Source organism: Pinus tabuliformis, chromosome 6 (genome assembly GCF_031772625.1).
Source record: "Pinus tabuliformis cultivar Carrire ecotype Pingquan chromosome 6, CPIR1, whole genome shotgun sequence".
Lineage (NCBI taxonomy): Eukaryota > Viridiplantae > Streptophyta > Pinopsida > Pinales > Pinaceae > Pinus > Pinus tabuliformis.
The window spans coordinates 227,585,316-227,603,590 of record NC_142292.1 but is presented as its reverse complement, the minus strand read 5'-3'; the positions used below and the strand labels follow the sequence as shown (position 1 = coordinate 227,603,590).

The following is an 18,275-nucleotide window of genomic DNA, read 5'->3' as shown; positions in this document are numbered from 1 at the left end:
TGGCAAAAATCAAAACAAACCATGTAATTGAAACATTCTACTGCAAGTGGTGATGCCATAAGTTTTGTAGTATCAGTTTGCTCAAATTTGATAATTCTCCCTCTGTTCTTGGTTGGCCTCCTTAGCTATCTTTCCCCTTCTTCTGAACTACTATCTTTTGCCATAGTTTTTAGGTGAAACTTGAGGGACTAATATATATGTCAAGGTGAGTGAAACAGTGAGGAGGTGGAGTGAAATATAGTTAGGATGATTGGAAGGTGACAAAGTCTATGAAGTGTTGTAACTCTGATAAAATGGATGATTTGCTAGGGTTTCAAAATTTAGGGTGTCAATTTGCTTAATTGATGGAGAAAAACATATATTGGGCCACTTACTTCTTGTATGCAGGTAATTGAAGCTTTTGTGGCTTGATCAAATGAAGGAAAGTGATGTTTTGGCGCTCCTAAGGTTTTCCAGGCTCCTCTAGCCGAATGTGTAGCTCCAAGTGCCAGCACGCAACATCTTTAGCAAACATGCCCTTCAGTGAACAGGTGCTCAGTGCCGTTGAAATCCACATTGATTGTTTCAGGCAAACGCGCCCTTCACTGCACATGCGCACAACGACTCTACCCATCGTGCATCGTCCAAGTGAAACGCGTAGCGCCTTCATGATTTTTTCAAATCTTCACTCAATTTCCTCTTTGCCAAGGAGAGATTAGGGTGAAAAAGAACAAATGAAGTTTGAAAGATGCTTTTCAAATCTTATATAGAGGATGAGTTTGATTTTTTCTTAGAAAAAACCACTTTATAATGTTTGTTTGGAAATTTTTATTTTGTATTCAAATCTCTGTCTGATGCTTCTTTTTCTTTATCTCTTTTTAGGTGGATGATGCTTTGATTGAGGTGATTCCTTCAATGGCTCATTTCTTGCAGCAAGGAGAAATGCTTGGGCATCTTATGGTAACAATTATTACATAAAATGATTTGAATTACATAAAAAATATGAATAAACTAAAATACTCTGTTGTTTTTGAGGTGAAAATTACATCAGTGAAATAAGAACTTTGTACAATAACCATGACTTGCTACCAATCACTCTTTGTTTATTGGTCTTCCGCATACCTTTTCTGCCCTTTTTTTTACACTGAAACTATGCTTTTGACCTTGGAATGAACCCTAAGACCTAATGGAAACATGACTGCCTTGTGTTACACTAAAAAATGTCACCTTGACTACTTACAGTTAGTATGGCTCAAATCAACAGTCATGCTACCCTCTTAGGCAAGTCTCATGCCTCTGTTATCCATCTCAAACTCAAAGAAGAGAGAAAGTCTTGTAAAAACTATGTTTATCTCTGGGGTCGCAGGTTCTCTCTAGCCTTACCTGCGGGGACGCTGACCATGTTCACAAAATCTACGTCCATGGACGCTCTGTATGTTAAGGGACAGGTGCGTCCCTCTGTAAAAGGCAAAATGCGCGAGTTTTATCTTGAAAAAGTTACTTGTGGTTACTTCTAGAACATTCTAGAGGTCGGTTTGATGAAATGGATGCGCCTCCAGTTGGTTCATGTATCTCTATTAAGGGGGAACTTATCCCATCAATAAGGGAGCTATCCCACCCAAAGAGGGGGATGATCCCATTGATAGTGGACCTGAATAACCTCTTTACAGCACTATAAATAAAGGCATTGAGCCAGAAGGAGAGGAGGTTGGAGCTATACATTTTCTTTGGGTAAATGCTGCAGGATTTAGGTCTTCCATTAGAGCCTTTGTGAGGAGAGATTGTCTTCACTTGATTCTACTTGGGAGAGGGTGAGCTTTGTCAAAGTAGAGGAAAACCCTTGATGGACCCTGGGAGGAACTTGCACAACACCAAGGCCAGGTTGTAAGAGTTTCTTTGTTTCGTTATTAATACAAACTGGTTTATTTTTCTCAATAGCTTGTGTTAATGAGTTATTTCATGTGTTCCTTGGTCTGCATGTTGAATATATGTTTTATTATATGAAATGCAAGTGCTTGGTAATTGTTTGATTGTTTGTGGTTGCAGGAATTGACTTGAAGGAGGAGCTCATCCGGATCGTCAAGAACGGACTTCAACAACAGCGTTTTGGAATAAGGTAAGCCTAAACACTTGTAGTTTTCATGTTGTAAAAGGTGTATTTAGAGAAAGATCACTCCATTTTGTCTTGTTTGTCATTAGAATGTCTTAGACTTCTAGGAAGGTCAGTCGTGTCCGCACCCTTGACAGATTCCGTGTGACAAATTGGCGACTCCGCTGGGGAGAGATTCCATTGATGAGAAAAGTCTTTTCCTTTATGTGAACTTTGCTTTGAGAAAATTGGTTTATTTTTCTGGTTTTGGCTCTGTGATTCTGTCTCTGGGTGGGTTAGCTTAGGATTAGTTTTATTTTGGTTTTTCTTGAGTTTTTCAGTAGGACGCACCCTCTGAGTGCTGCACAGTGCGTCCCTGGACGCACTTTTGCTGTGTGCACAGAGCGGGCCCGCACCTGTGCTAACGGGTTGCCTGCGTCCCCTGCTAAAATTTGAGAAAACTCCATTTTTTGCTTTTTTACTCTTAGATTTTGTTTTTTCTTAGTTTTTTCTGCCCAGATTCATTAGTCCCTTGTCCAGAATCTTCACCTAAGCTTGTTCCTGCTCTTAGCTTTCATCAATTGGGTGTTTTGAGTCTCTTTCTTGAGAAATTCTTGATTTGATTTCCTTTGGTCATTACTTGGAGGTTTGTCTCAGTCCTTTCACAATTTTGCATCTTTTTGGGGGGGCTAAATTGTGTATGAGTGTTAATCGCCTTTGAGTGTTTTTATTTTTTGATCTTTGGAACTTTCACCCAATTTTCTCGACTTGCACTTGATTGGTTCTTAGATTACATTAGAATCATCTTGTGTTTGAGAATTCTCTTGCATAGATCACATTTGCGTAATTAGAATTCTCATTTTCAGAATATGAATGAAAAATGTGCATAGATTACATTTGCATACTTTTCAAGTGAATTGTGCATAGATTACAATTGCATAGTTTACATTCTGAAAAATCAATTGTAGATTTAGATCAGTTTTCTTTGATTTGGATTTACACAAAATAAAAATAAAAAAATGGTTTGGAATTGATTTGCATTAGTTTTTCTTGATGAAATTAGTGCATTAGAGAATTTGTTAAATTTTCTCTTAATGATCAATTTTTTGCATTGTTGGAAGTGAATGGAAACTCTCTCCTTACTTTAGTTAGGATTCATCGAATTGAAAGGATTGCATTATCATATTCGATTGCATTCAGTTGAGTCGGGTCATAACACCATTGGTTTCATCTCCATTTACCCCTTTGAGTAATAACAGCCTTAATAACACAGCGCTTAATTAAAATTCATCTAGTAATTTTCACATTTCTAGGGCTCTGAAACACCAACATAGCTTAGGCTAGCGTCTTGGAGTAGGTGAGTACTTAACTCTCCAAGACTACAAAACCAAACAGATAGTTTATCTTGAGTAGAATAAATCCAATTGTTTCAATTGCACTCTGGGAAAGCTCCTCTTAAAGGAGAAGCACGAGCTCGTGTCCGAACCAGTGAGGGGATCATTCCCCCCTCGTTGGGAACGACGCCAGACAGTACGTATTACAAACGGTAAACCTCGGATTAACCATTGTCGAGGAGCCAGGGGTCACTTATCGGTAAACCTTGGATTGTTGTCAAGGAGCCGGTAAGGGGATTGAGCTTGCTACTCTGCCCTTGCGTGCTGTCGGAGTTTAGACTGTTCCCCCAGGTGTATTTGTTACTGTTGGTGACCTTAGTGACCATAATCTTTAGGGTTCTACCGAGGTGACGGTGGAGGGAAGGTCCCACTGTACCTGGAGCAGACGTCGGTTATACTCACTTGGATTTTCCGGGGGGTTCACTTCACTTCGAGACGGTTAAAGTGGAGGAACTTGTGCCGGTCTATTCATTAAGCAGGTTGCCGGGGTAACTGTTCCACCCGCCATTTCTGTACTGAATTCTGCGAGGTTGGGCTTCATCACCAACTAGTGTTTTCGGTCCGGAGAGCTTACTGTTTGTGTGTGGTTTGACTCCTAGATTTGATAGCGCGTGTTAATTTGTTTGTTTTTACTTTTAGAGACCATAGGTGTGAATTGTGAATTTTAGTTGTTAAGTGTGAATTGTGAATTGTTAATTTTAGTTTTAAATTGTTAATAAAATTCACTGAAGTTGAATATAATGGCAAATGTTCCAGAATTTATCAACCTAGGAACCCCTCCAATGAGAATCCTAGTACTTTTCCTTACTTTGGAAATGTTGGTCCTCCTTATATGGCTACTTTGTCATTACCTGGATTTACAATAGGTTTACCGATATGGTTATTTTCAACTTCGTTGGCCCAAAATACTCCAATTGTTCCATCTCAACCGGATGCTTCACCTCAACAGAGTTCACCATCTCAACATCACCAACCTTCTGTTGACCCTTTACCTTCTTCGCCTAATTTTTCTTCCTCCATTTCTTCCTCTTCGCCTGGTAAAAGCCTTGATGCTAGTAACCAGGAGGCTAAGAAGAAGAAGAAAGGGAAGAAGAAGAAAGAAGAAGAAGAAGAAGAAGAAGAAGCAAAATAAGAAAGAAGTCAACCAACCAACCATGGCTGTAAGTGTTAGTTGTGTTGAGGAAAATTCCGACATGCATCGTAAACCCAAATACCCTTGCAGGCTTTGTAAGGGTGACCACTTCCTTGTCAATTGTCCTAGTATTCCAAAGGTCTTGGAAGTATGGTCAGAAAAATCTCATCAACTTTCCGTTGATCCATCAACCAGTGATAGTCAGGTTCCTGGGAAAAAGGGTAAAGTTAGGTTTCCTTGTAAGTTATGCAAAGGGAGTCATCAAACTCACATTTGCCCTCACATGGATGAAGCCTCAACATTGTTGGAAAACCTTACTGTTCCACAGCAAGAATTTCCAACTGGTTACCGTAAACTTTCTCCCAACCTACCGTCAACTGACGGAGTGATTGATCTCAATTCAAGTACAGTCGATCACACTCTTCCATTGGAGAGTGAAACTCATGTCACTCAGGTTGATGATCCATTAGTTGATCAAGTGGTCGATTCAATTTCACATTCAGTCGATCACACTCTCCTTTTCGAGAGTAAATTTCATACCGCTGATGTTCTTCTTGTTACATCGGATTCTTCTATGCCGGGGGGCATTTCACCTGTTTCTACAGAACCCCCTCCAAGTACTGAGGTCTTTTCCTTTGATTGGAATAGACTGACAGAACCCCGTCTTCCTTCCTCCATCCCTTTCCAAATCATTGTCAAGGCTGGTGGTAGGGACATACATCGTACTCAGGTAGATGAAGGTGCTTCTGTTAGTATTTTATCCTCAGCTGTTTGGAAAGCTTTGGGTTCCCCTCAGCTTGCGCCTATTACGCAGAATCTGAAAGCTTTTAACAGAACAATTAGTGAACCTTTAGGGATCCTTCCTAAGTTTTCTATTACCTTGGAAGGTAAAACTGTTTGTGTTGATCTTATGGTAGTTCGAGGTCCCTTGGATTTCAATTTACTCCTTGGGCGAGACTATGTTTATGCAATGAAAGCTGTCGTATCGACACTCTTTCGCGTGATGTCTTTCCCTCACAATGGCAGTATTGTGACTGTAGACCAGCTTTCGTTCCCTAGTCTTTTTTCAACTACCAATAATATGACACCCCTAAATGTTCCTGATTCTAAAGTGGTATCTACCCTGCCACGGGTTAATTATGTGGCAACTGGTCCCATGTTTTCAGTTACCGATGTAAGTGAGCCTCTCACTGTTTGCTCATCTTCCTTTGATTTAGCTCCGGTAATTGACATGGAAAACTCTATGGGATTACTTGAACACGATGTTCTTATCCCTTTTGAGTCCCTTGACATGTGTTCCTTCCCAAGAAGTATTCTTCCTTCGGATGAAGACCTCTTGGAAGCCATGATCAAGGTGTGTCCATTGACATGTCTTTCCTTCAGTTGGAAGCCATGATCAATGTTGCGAGGATAGTTTTTTCCTGTATCAACCTCGTTAAAAAATGAAATAGGCTGGCGAGGACAATTCCTTTTCCTGTGTCAACCTCGTTAAAAAATGAAACAGGTGTCAGTGAGGATAGTTCCTTTTACTGTGTCAACCTCGTTAAAAAATGAATCAGTGTGTGTGAGGAAAGTTCCTTTTACTGTGTCAACCTCATTAAAAAATGAATCAGTGTGTGTGAGGAAAGTTCCTTTTACTGTGTCAACCTCATTTAAAAATGAATCAGTGTAGGTGAGGAAAGTTCCTTTTACTGTGTCAACCTCATTAAAAAATGAATCAGTGTGTCCGAGGAAAGTTCCTTTTACTGTGTCAACCTCGTTAAAAAATGAATCAGTTGATGAGGATAGTTCTTTTACTGAGTCAACCTCATTAAAAAATGAATCAGGTAGGTTTTAGGTCATGTAGGTAGATTGTAGAAAGTAAGTGTGTTTGAGGATAGTTCCTGTTACTGAGTCAACCTCGTTAAAAAATGAATCAGGTTTGAGGATAGTTCATGTTACTGGGTCAACCTCGTTAAAAAATGAATCGGTAAGAGGACAGTTCTTTTCTTGTGTCAACCTCCTTAAAAATGAAACAACTCCCTTTTCAAGTTAAATATTGAAAGTAAACCTTCATTTCATCCAGCCGGTTGAATGCAATGAAGCCTGGGGGGCATGTACCTCGCTTTGCATCATTATGCTGGGGGCATGCGAAATTTTTGAGCATAGTTCCTTGTCTTGTGTCAAGCTCGTTAACAAATGAAACAAGGGTAGGATAAGTAGGTAGATTCTAGATAGTAGTCATGAGCATAGTTCCTTGTCTTGTGTCAAGCTCACTAAAAAATGAATCAAGGTTTTTAGAGCACAGTTCCTTGTCTTGTGTCAAGCTCGTTAAAAAATGAATCAAGGTTTTTAGAGTAAAGTTTTTGTTAGGTAGATTGTAGAGAGTAGTTATGAGCATAGTTCCTTGTCTTGTGTCAAGCTCACTAAAAAATGAAACAACTCCCACAAGTCTTTCCAAGATCTTGAAAGTAAAGCTTCATTCCATCCACCTCATTGAATGCAATGAAGCTTGGGGGGCATGTACCTCGTTTTGCATCATTATGCTGGGGGCACGCGAACTTATAACAAGCATAGTTTTTCGTTTCAAGCTTGCATAAACATGAAACCGAATCCGAGCATAGTTCTTTTCCTGTGTCAAGCTCGTTAAAAAATGAAACAAATCCTCCTCTACTTGAGTCGAGAGATTGACTAGATCTCGTAAAAGTTAAGTTGTACGTTTAGGTTAGTTATTTCAGTTTTTGCATAATTTTCTTACAGTTTTAGGTCGAGTCTTTCAAATGATCTCGTTCATGAACCTTCATTTCATCCAACTGGTTGAATGAAATGAAGCTGGGGGGCATGCGCTCTAGCAATCATGCTTAGGGGGCATCAAGCACAGTTTTCTCTCTGTTTCGAGCTTGTGAAAAAATGAAACTACTCTGAAGCATAGTTTTTCTTTGTTTCAAGCTTTTGTAAAAATGAAACCTATCTCAAGTCAATTTCAGTTATTTTCAAGACTCGTTAAACTCATGAAAATACCGAGATTATTTTGCTATTTTTCATTCTCGTAAAACAAATGAAAATGCCGAGTTCTTTCCGTCTTTTCCTGCTCGTAAATTAAATTGAAAGTCGGTCATATGAGTACATTTTTATCCCTTTTTCGAACTCATTAAAATTTACGAAAAAGTGAAAACCATGAGTACATTTTTATCCCTTTTTCGAACTCGTTAAAACTTAAGAAAAAGTGAAACCTTGGAGTTCTCTTTTAAGCCCTTTTCAGACTCTTAAAACATGAAAAGATTGCCGAGTGTTTCTTTTACACTCGTTAAAACGGAATTAAAAGACGGTCCCCTTTTAGCTCTTTTCTGACCGTAAAATCAGGAAAAGATTGCCGGGTTTTTGTCGTTTCAAACTCGATAAGGAAATCAAACGACGTGTCCTTGATCGCTTTTTACTTTTCAGGTTAACGACACTATTATGAAAGTACTCCTTGGTTGCAAGATCAAGCGGTTCCCCCAGGTATTATTTTATACTTTTTCGGGCTTGAGGGACACAAATATACGAAAAAGTTCAACGTGGAGTCTCCTTTAGTTTTTTCAGACTCTCTAAAATTGAAAAACGCCAAGTTTCTCCTATACTGGGCTCGTTAAACTTTTACAGTAGAGGACCTGTTCAATTACAAACAGGAACGAACCACTCCTTCCTAGGGTTCGAATTTAAACTAGGTTGGACTCGTCCGAAGGATGAGCTTATAATCAAGCATATGTTATCTTCCTCAAGCTTGTTAAAAATAAAGAGGTACTTGCCAGAAATGGTGGGGGAAAAGAGAGAAGAATGAGCCTATTTGTTACCTTTTATCTCAAAAGAAACTTTATTACCACTCTTGAACACGACACTTTTCATTCACCTGGGTTGGGAAATCTTTTACCTCACAGTTGACCAAACCACTTTGAAAGTCTTTAACCGGGTTCCGGGGATTAACTTTGAGTTATTCGTCACCAAGCCATCTGTCGTGTCGTTATGTGTTCAAGAGGTCTGCAAGAAAAACTTTCATCTGCAAAATACTTGTCATCCATTTGACCATCCCTGAGTCAGTCCTTACAGCAACATTTCTTCAACTTGAACAATGATTTCGTGTTGCGGGCTTGCCTGCAACGGGTCGCTTTCTATCGACATCGACACATTATCTAGAAAGATGACTTAGGAATCGACAGTACCTTGAAGTCTGCATGCATCAATGGCAGGTTTCTCGCCTTTGACGTCAGTTTACATCATTGACTTTCGATCAAATGATTCCGTGAAGTGTTCGACATCAAAACATCTATTCACATTTCACGGGTTGTGCTTGGTACTTTGAGAACCATTGACATTACTGGTGGTTTCTCTCACGCTTGTTAACAGTTTACATCATTGACTAGTAATCAAGTGGTTTCTATCATGTTCGACATCGAATCATTTAATCACATGGCTAGAATCGTACCAATTCGGGAAGTAGAAGTGAAGACCCTGGATCTAGTTTCTACCATCCAGGCTGCGAGGAGTTTTGTATTCATTATCTATGTAGACTAATCATAAACAGATGGCTGCGTCCATACTGTGTCTACAAAAGTCTATTAAAATGATGTACTGCAAGATCATTCCTGTATCAGAATAGTTAGTCCATTAGTTAAAGTTTTGAATCTGAGTATGGGAATGCCTACCTCAGTGATGATATAATCTTATCCATGTATTTTGTGTTGAAAATTGCAGGTTCCAACCAGGTCATCCACAAGACAATCCTTGAAATGATAAAGCGCTTCACCCTTCCTAGAATTACAAAACCCTATTCTATTCCAGGCTTCGCACTTTAGGGGGCAATCTGTTACACTAAAAAATGTCACCTTGACTACTTACAGTTAGTATGGCTCAAATCAACAGTCATGCTACCCTCTTAGGCAAGTCTCATGCCTCTGTTATCCATCTCAAACTCAAAGAAGAGAGAAAGTCTTGTAAAAACTATGTTTATCTCTGGGGTCGCAGGTTCTCTCTAGCCTTACCTGCGGGGACGCTGACCATGTTCACAAAATCTGCGTCCATGGACGCTCTGTATGTTAAGGGACAGGTGCGTCCCTCTGTAAAAGGCAAAATGCGCGAGTTTTATCTTGAAAAAGTTACTTGTGGTTACTTCTAGAACATTCTAGAGGTCGGTTTGATGAAATGGATGCGCCTCCAGTTGGTTCATGTATCTCTATTAAGGGGGAACTTATCCCATCAATAAGGGAGCTATCCCACCCAAAGAGGGGGATGATCCCATTGATAGTGGACCTGAATAACCTCTTTACAGCACGATAAATAAAGGAATTGAGCCAGAAGGAGAGGAGGTTGGAGCTATACATTTTCTTTGGGTAAATGCTGCAGGATTTAGGTCTTCCATTAGAGCCTTTGTGAGGAGAGATTGTCTTCACTTGATTCTACTTGGGAGAGGGTGAGCTTTGTCAAAGTAGAGGAAAACCCTTGATGGACCCTGGGAGGAACTTGCACAACACCAAGGCCAGGTTGTAAGAGTTTCTTTGTTTCGTTATTAATACAAACTGGTTTATTTTTCTCAATAGCTTGTGTTAATGAGTTATTTCATGTGTTCCTTGGTCTGCATGTTGAATATATGTTTTATTATATGAAATGCAAGTGCTTGGTAATTGTTTGATTGTTTGTGGTTGCAGGAATTGACTTGAAGGAGGAGCTCATCCGGATCGTCAAGAACGGACTTCAACAACAGCGTTTTGGAATAAGGTAAGCCTAAACACTTGTAGTTTTCATGTTGTAAAAGGTGTATTTAGAGAAAGATCACTCCATTTTGTCTTGTTTGTCATTAGAATGTCTTAGACTTCTAGGAAGGTCAGTCGTGTCCGCACCCTTGACAGATTCCGTGTGACAAATTGGCATGTACCTCGTTTTGCGTCATTATGCTGGGGGCACGCGAACTTATAACAAGCATAGTTTTTCGTTTCAAGCTTGCATAAACATGAAACCAAATCCGAGCATAGTTCTTTTCTTGTGTCAAGCTCGTTAAAAAATGAAACAAATCCTCCTCTACTTGAGTCGAGAGATTGACTAGATCTCGTAAAAGTTAAGTTGTACGTTTAGGTTAGTTATTTCAGTTTTTGCATAATTTTCTTACAGTTTTAGGTCGAGTCTTTCAAATGATCTCGTTCATGAACCTTCATTTCATCCAACTGGTTGAATGAAATGAAGCTGGGGGGCATGCGCTCTAGCAATCATGCTTAGGGGGCATCAAGCACAGTTTTTTCTCTGTTTCGAGCTTGTGAAAAAATGAAACTACTCTGAAGCATAGTTTTTCTTTGTTTCAAGCTTTTGTAAAAATGAAACCTATCTCGAGTCAATTTCAGTTATTTTCAAGACTCGTTAAACTCATGAAAATACCGAGATTATTTTGCTATTTTTCATTCTCGTAAAACAAATGAAAATGCCGAGTTCTTTCCGTCTTTTCCTGCTCGTAAATTAAATTGAAAGTCGGTCATATGAGTACATTTTTATCCCTTTTTCGAACTCATTAAAATTTACGAAAAAGTGAAAACCATGAGTACATTTTTATCCCTTTTTCGAACTCGTTAAAACTTAAGAAAAAGTGAAACCTTGGAGTTCTCTTTTAAGCCCTTTTCAGACTCTTAAAACATGAAAAGATTGCCGAGTGTTTCTTTTACACTCGTTAAAACGGAATTAAAAGACGGTCCCCTTTTAGCTCTTTTCTGACCGTAAAATCAGGAAAAGATTGCCGGGTTTTTGTCGTTTCAAACTCGATAAGGAAATCAAACGACGTGTCCTTGATCGCTTTTTACTTTTCAGGTTAACGACACTATTATGAAAGTACTCCTTGGTCGCAAGATCAAGCGGTTCCCCCAGGTATTATTTTATACTTTTTCGGGCTTGAGGGACACAAATATACGAAAAAGTTCAACGTGGAGTCTCCTTTAGTTTTTTCAGACTCTCTAAAATTGAAAAACGCCAAGTTTCTCCTATACTGGGCTCGTTAAACTTTTACAGTAGAGGACCTGTTCAATTACAAACAGGAACGAACCACTCCTTCCTAGGGTTCGAATTTAAACTAGGTTGGACTCGTCCGAAGGATGAGCTTATAATCAAGCATATGTTATCTTCCTCAAGCTTGTTAAAAATAAAGAGGTACTTGCCAGAAATGGTGGGGGAAAAGAGAGAAGAATGAGCCTATTTGTTACCTTTTATCTCAAAAGAAACTTTATTACCACTCTTGAACACGACACTTTTCATTCACCTGGGTTGGGAAATCTTTTACCTCACAGTTGACCAAACCACTTTGAAAGTCTTTAACCGGGTTCCGGGGATTAACTTTGAGTTATTCATCACCAAGCCATCTGTCGTGTCGTTATGTGTTCAAGAGGTCTGCAAGAAAAACTTTCATCTGCAAAATACTTGTCATCCATTTGACCATCCCTGAGTCAGTCCTTACAGCAACATTTCTTCAACTTGAACAATGATTTCGTGTTGCGGGCTTGCCTGCAACGGGTCGCTTTCTATCGACATCGACACATTATCTAGAAAGATGACTTAGGAATCGACAGTACCTTGAAGTCTGCATGCATCAATGGCAGGTTTCTCGCCTTTGACGTCAGTTTACATCATTGACTTTCGATCAAAGGATTCCGTGAAGTGTTCGACATCAAAACATCTATTCACATTTCACGGGTTGTGCTTGGTACTTTGAGAACCATTGACATTACTGGTGGTTTCTCTCACGCTTGTTAACAGTTTACATCATTGACTAGTAATCAAGTGGTTTCTATCATGTTCGACATCGAATCATTTAATCACATGGCTAGAATCGTACCAATTCGGGAAGTAGAAGTGAAGACCCTGGATCTAGTTTCTACCATCCAGGCTGCGAGGAGTTTTGTATTCATTATCTATGTAGACTAATCATAAACAGATGGCTGCGTCCATACTGTGTCTACAAAAGTCTATTAAAATGATGTACTGCAAGATCATTCCTGTATCAGAATAGTTAGTCCATTAGTTAAAGTTTTGAATCTGAGTATGGGAATGCCTACCTCAGTGATGATATAATCTTATCCATGTATTTTGTGTTGAAAATTGCAGGTTCCAACCAGGTCATCCACAAGACAATCCTTGAAATGATAAAGTGCTTCACCCTTCCTAGAATTACAAAACCCTATTCTATTCCAGGCTTCGCACTTTAGGGGGCAATCTGTTACACTAAAAAATGTCACCTTGACTACTTACAGTTAGTATGGCTCAAATCAACAGTCATGCTACCCTCTTAGGCAAGTCTCATGCCTCTGTTATCCATCTCAAACTCAAAGAAGAGAGAAAGTCTTGTAAAAACTATGTTTATCTCTGGGGTCGCAGGTTCTCTCTAGCCTTACCTGCGGGGACGCTGACCATGTTCACAAAATCTGCGTCCATGGACGCTCTGTATGTTAAGGGACAGGTGCGTCCCTCTGTAAAAGGCAAAATGCGCGAGTTTTATCTTGAAAAAGTTACTTGTGGTTACTTCTAGAACATTCTAGAGGTCGGTTTGATGAAATGGATGCGCCTCCAGTTGGTTCATGTATCTCTATTAAGGGGGAACTTATCCCATCAATAAGGGAGCTATCCCACCCAAAGAGGGGGATGATCCCATTGATAGTGGACCTGAATAACCTCTTTACAGCACTATAAATAAAGGCATTGAGCCAGAAGGAGAGGAGGTTGGAGCTATACATTTTCTTTGGGTAAATGCTGCAGGATTTAGGTCTTCCATTAGAGCCTTTGTGAGGAGAGATTGTCTTCACTTGATTCTACTTGGGAGAGGGTGAGCTTTGTCAAAGTAGAGGAAAACCCTTGATGGACCCTGGGAGGAACTTGCACAACACCAAGGCCAGGTTGTAAGAGTTTCTTTGTTTCGTTATTAATACAAACTGGTTTATTTTTCTCAATAGCTTGTGTTAATGAGTTATTTCATGTGTTCCTTGGTCTGCATGTTGAATATATGTTTTATTATATGAAATGAAAGTGCTTGGTAATTGTTTGATTGTTTGTGGTTGCAGGAATTGACTTGAAGGAGGAGCTCATCCGGATCGTCAAGAACGGACTTCAACAACAGCGTTTTGGAATAAGGTAAGCCTAAACACTTGTAGTTTTCATGTTGTAAAAGGTGTATTTAGAGAAAGATCACTCCATTTTGTCTTGTTTGTCATTAGAATGTCTTAGACTTCTAGGAAGGTCAGTCGTGTCCGCACCCTTGACAGATTCCGTGTGACAAATTGGCATGTACCTCGTTTTGCGTCATTATGCTGGGGGCACGCGAACTTATAACAAGCATAGTTTTTCGTTTCAAGCTTGCATAAACATGAAACCGAATCCGAGCATAGTTCTTTTCCTGTGTCAAGCTCATTAAAAAATGAAACAAATCCTCCTCTACTTGAGTCGAGAGATTGACTAGATCTCGTAAAAGTTAAGTTGTACGTTTAGGTTAGTTATTTCAGTTTTTGCATAATTTTCTTACAGTTTTAGGTCGAGTCTTTCAAATGATCTCGTTCATGAACCTTCATTTCATCCAACTGGTTGAATGAAATGAAGTTGGGGGGCATGCGCTCTAGCAATCATGCTTAGGGGGCATCAAGCACAGTTTTCTCTCTGTTTCGAGCTTGTGAAAAAATAAAACTACTCTGAAGCATAGTTTTTCTTTGTTTCAAGCTTTTGTAAAAATGAAACCTATCTCGAGTCAATTTCAGTTATTTTCAAGACTCGTTAAACTCATGAAAATACCGAGATTATTTTGCTATTTTTCATTCTCGTAAAACAAATGAAAATGCCGAGTTCTTTCCGTCTTTTCCTGCTCGTAAATTAAATTGAAAGTCGGTCATATGAGTACATTTTTATCCCTTTTTCGAACTCATTAAAATTTACGAAAAAGTGAAAACCATGAGTACATTTTTATCCCTTTTTCGAACTCGTTAAAACTTAAGAAAAAGTGAAACCTTGGAGTTCTCTTTTAAGCCCTTTTCAGACTCTTAAAACATGAAAAGATTGCCGAGTGTTTCTTTTACACTCGTTAAAATGGAATTAAAAGACGGTCCCCTTTTAGCTCTTTTCTGACCGTAAAATCAGGAAAAGATTGCCGGGTTTTTGTCGTTTCAAACTCGATAAGGAAATCAAACGACGTGTCCTTGATCGCTTTTTACTATTCAGGTTAACGACACTATTATGAAAGTACTCCTTGGTCGCAAGATCAAGCGGTTCCCCCAGGTATTATTTTATACTTTTTCGGGCTTGAGGGACACAAATATACGAAAAAGTTCAACGTGGAGTCTCCTTTAGTTTTTTCAGACTCTCTAAAATTGAAAAACGCCAAGTTTCTCCTATACTGGGCTCGTTAAACTTTTACAGTAGAGGACCTGTTCAATTACAAACAGGAACGAACCACTCCTTCCTAGGGTTCGAATTTAAACTAGGTTGGACTCGTCCGAAGGATGAGCTTATAATCAAGCATATGTTATCTTCCTCAAGCTTGTTAAAAATAAAGAGGTACTTGCCAGAAATGGTGGGGGAAAAGAGAGAAGAATGAGCCTATTTGTTACCTTTTATCTCAAAAGAAACTTTATTACCACTCTTGAACACGACACTTTTCATTCACCTGGGTTGGGAAATCTTTTACCTCACAGTTGACCAAACCACTTTGAAAGTCTTTAACCGGGTTCCGGGGATTAACTTTGAGTTATTCGTCACCAAGCCATCTGTCGTGTCGTTATGTGTTCAAGAGGTCTGCAAGAAAAACTTTCATCTGCAAAATACTTGTCATCCATTTGACCATCCCTGAGTCAGGCCTTACAGCAACATTTCTTCAACTTGAACAATGATTTCGTGTTGCGGGCTTGCCTGCAATGGGTCGCTTTCTATCGACATCGACACATTATCTAGAAAGATGACTTAGGAATCGACAGTACCTTGAAGTCTGCATGCATCAATGGCAGGTTTCTCGCCTTTGACGTCAGTTTACATCATTGACTTTCGATCAAAGGATTCCGTGAAGTGTTCGACATCAAAACATCTATTCACATTTCACGGGTTGTGCTTGGTACTTTGAGAACCATTGACATTACTGGTGGTTTCTCTCACGCTTGTTAACAGTTTACATCATTGACTGGTAATCAAGTGGTTTCTATCATGTTCGACATCGAATCATTTAATCACATGGCTAGAATCGTACCAATTCGGGAAGTAGAAGTGAAGACCCTGGATCTAGTTTCTACCATCCAGGCTGCGAGGAGTTTTGTATTCATTATCTATGTAGACTAATCATAAACAGATGGCTGCGTCCATACTGTGTCTACAAAAGTCTATTAAAATGATGTACTGCAAGATCATTCCTGTATCAGAATAGTTAGTCCATTAGTTAAAGTTTTGAATCTGAGTATGGGAATGCCTACCTCAGTGATGATATAATCTTATCCATGTATTTTGTGTTGAAAATTGCAAGTTCCAACCAGGTCATCCACAAGACAATCCTTGAAATGATAAAGCGCTTCACCCTTCCTAGAATTACAAAACCCTATTCTATTCCAGGCTTCGCACTTTAGGGGGCAATCTGTTACACTAAAAAATGTCACCTTGACTACTTACAGTTAGTATGGCTCAAATCAACAGTCATGCTACCCTCTTAGGCAAGTCTCATGCCTCTGTTATCCATCTCAAACTCAAAGAAGAGAGAAAGTCTTGTAAAAACTATGTTTATCTCTGGGGTCGCAGGTTCTCTCTAGCCTTACCTGCGGGGACGCTGACCATGTTCACAAAATCTGCGTCCATGGACGCTCTGTATGTTAAGGGACAGGTGCGTCCCTCTGTAAAAGGCAAAATGCGTGAGTTTTATCTTGAAAAAGTTACTTGTGGTTACTTCTAGAACATTCTAGAGGTCGGTTTGATGAAATGGATGCGCCTCCAGTTGGTTCATGTATCTCTATTAAGGGGGAACTTATCCCATCAATAAGGGAGCTATCCCACCCAAAGAGGGGGATGATCCCATTGATAGTGGACCTGAATAACCTCTTTACAGCACTATAAATAAAGGCATTGAGCCAGAAGGAGAGGAGGTTGGAGCTATACATTTTCTTTGGGTAAATGCTGCAGGATTTAGGTCTTCCATTAGAGCCTTTGTGAGGAGAGATTGTCTTCACTTGATTCTACTTGGGAGAGGGTGAGCTTTGTCAAAGTAGAGGAAAACCCTTGATGGACCCTGGGAGGAACTTGCACAACACCAAGGCCAGGTTGTAAGAGTTTCTTTGTTTCGTTATTAATACAAACTGGTTTATTTTTCTCAATAGCTTGTGTTAATGAGTTATTTCATGTGTTCCTTGGTCTGCATGTTGAATATATGTTTTATTATATGAAATGCAAGTGCTTGGTAATTGTTTGATTGTTTGTGGTTGCAGGAATTGACTTGAAGGAGGAGCTCATCCGGATCGTCAAGAACGGACTTCAACAACAGCGTTTTGGAATAAGGTAAGCCTAAACACTTGTAGTTTTCATGTTGTAAAAGGTGTATTTAGAGAAAGATCACTCCATTTTGTCTTGTTTGTCATTAGAATGTCTTAGACTTCTAGGAAGGTCAGTCGTGTCCGCACCCTTGACAGATTCCGTGTGACACCTTGACTCTAAAAATAACATAACTGAAACCATAACTAAATGCAATATGGAGATGGGTTAGCAAATGTACCTCATAAGGGAAAATTTGATTTTCTGAGAAAAAGACAACCATAGGTGGACCATTTTGGCATGACCTAGTGGAATGATAAAAAATTCAATATGAGACACCTAAAATGAAAATGTAAAGAGCCGATTTGATCCCTAATGGATGTATGCATATACTGACACTAACAGTATACATGCATGCTCAAGGAGATGGAACACACTGCCACACAGCTTGAAAATCAGATAATATCACTCACCTCAAAGGTTGAGAGAGGCACTCAACAGGACACCTATGTATAAGCAATCAATGCAAAGGTTGAAGGTCAATTGGATAGGCCTAAAACTCAGTCCATCACTACTACTAGGAATGCTAGAAGGGAGAAAAGAAGAAGAGGAAAAGAGGTAGTGGGAAGAAGTAGAAAGGAAAGCAGACTTCTATGCACAAGAAGAAGAGACCATAACAGAGGCATGGGATGTCAGAGAGGCTACCAGAGCCATGAAGGACATGGACAATGACTAAGTTTCTCAGAGGATGAGAAACACTTTCGGTAGGGGGGTGATGATGAGCCTCATCATTGGGTAATTATATGGGCCTTAATTCACCTCCTAGCTTAGTCAAACCAACTATTCTCACAACTTATTGCATACTTTTGATTATATTTTGATTATGAGATGAGTTAGAGTTGGATATTTTTCTTTGTGGTCTAATGTGCATGTAATGTAGGATTAAATGATAAAAGCAAGGAATTTTAGCAAAGACCTTGGTCAAAACTCATATGGGACAAGGGAGAGGAATTATAGGAGGGAAATCCACCTCATTTACTCCCCCTCCATTTGAATATTCCTCCATCATCTCGGAGTGCAACCAACCAAATCATGACGACTAGAAGGCAGCCAAGAAGTGGAAGTCAAAGCCCCGTTTATCTCTAGTTTGGAAGCCAAGCCTCCCTAATTTTAAGGAATTCATTGGAGACTTCAGTCGTATAAGTAGAGAGGCCTA

The 18,275-nt window shown here is 39.5% G+C and overlaps 1 pseudogene; it reads left to right on the top strand.

Moving 5' to 3' along the window:
- Window positions 1–344: 344 nt before the first annotated feature.
- LOC149258262 (aspartic proteinase PCS1-like) overlaps window positions 345–18,275 on the top strand; it is a 59,549-nt pseudogene continuing 41,618 nt past the window's right edge.